Consider the following 1,298-nt stretch of genomic DNA (forward strand, 5'->3'; position numbering starts at 1 on the left):
ACATGATTGCTCCATGCAATAAATAAATCCCATACAAAAATAATATAACTTACTATTGTAGTATCAGACTCCAGTTGACATGCATAGACTGTATTAACAACTATATCATGACCATCATCACCAGGCACTGCTCCACCAAACATGACAGCTTTATTATTAGTAATCTTTTGAATAGCAAATACACTAGTAGGAGGGCAACACTGACCACTAATAGTTGGAATTATCCATTGTCCTAAATAGAAACAGAATTATTAATACTAATATGACACTGGAAATATCATGTATATACAATGTACATCAAGAGTAGATAATACATGTATACAAGTATGGCATAAAATAATGGCTGCAAATTTATTTAATGATTCACAGTTTGGTGAAAAATAAGATTTAAATTTTGTTATTTTGTTTGACATCACTTTACACAGATACATGTCAGTTGTGGCTCAATATGACAACATTTAACACTATCATTCATAAATGGAGTAAAATGATTATTAGAGTTCAGTAAACTGAATGAATGAATGAATGACAGACAACAAGACTACCTATTCCCTCAACCACACAAAGCATTGGTGAGGGACATTAATGAATAAATTTAATTAGACCATGTAGACAAATTATTAATAGGTGGAGTAGGATGCATCCATGCTTAAAGGCTTCATTTCGAATTTTGTATTTTTACTTTTATGTAGATGATATAACTCAAAATTAGTTAGTCAAATTAACTGTCTCTTCATACAATGATGGCTCATGCTCACTCCTTCAATGTTTACATGCACCTAGAGTAAACTATCAATAATTGGGCACCACCCATTTTTGGACGCTTGTTTTAGGAAAATTATACCTTGCCGTGTCATGAAACTGCAGAATATTCTAGTAATAGTTGTACTTTACTTGTGTGAAAATAATTTTAGCTCCAGCCACAGTGCATCAAAAGTTATCAGCTCTCAAAGCATGGTGCCCGAAAATACATATATTCGGCCAAATTCATCAATATTTGTATTATTAATTCTAAATGGCAGAAAACAATAGTTTTAGAAAGTCACAATGATACATGTACATGCAACTTAGTAGGCCTGTCCTTCAACTAACTTTCACCAGCTGGATCTTTTTGATAGCTGTCTTTTTGAAAGTGAAAATGACAACTTAAATGTCTCACCTGATTTATCAATATTCGGACAAACTTAACAAAAACATTAAAAATTGACTTTTCTCTGTAAAACTCTGTAAAATAATTACTTTAAAATAATTTTTGTAAAATTTGTCCGTGTATTAATAAATCAGATTAGACACTTAAG

Source organism: Amphimedon queenslandica, unplaced genomic scaffold (assembly GCF_000090795.2).
Source record: "Amphimedon queenslandica unplaced genomic scaffold, v1.1 AMPQUscaffold_10661, whole genome shotgun sequence".
Lineage (NCBI taxonomy): Eukaryota > Metazoa > Porifera > Demospongiae > Haplosclerida > Niphatidae > Amphimedon > Amphimedon queenslandica.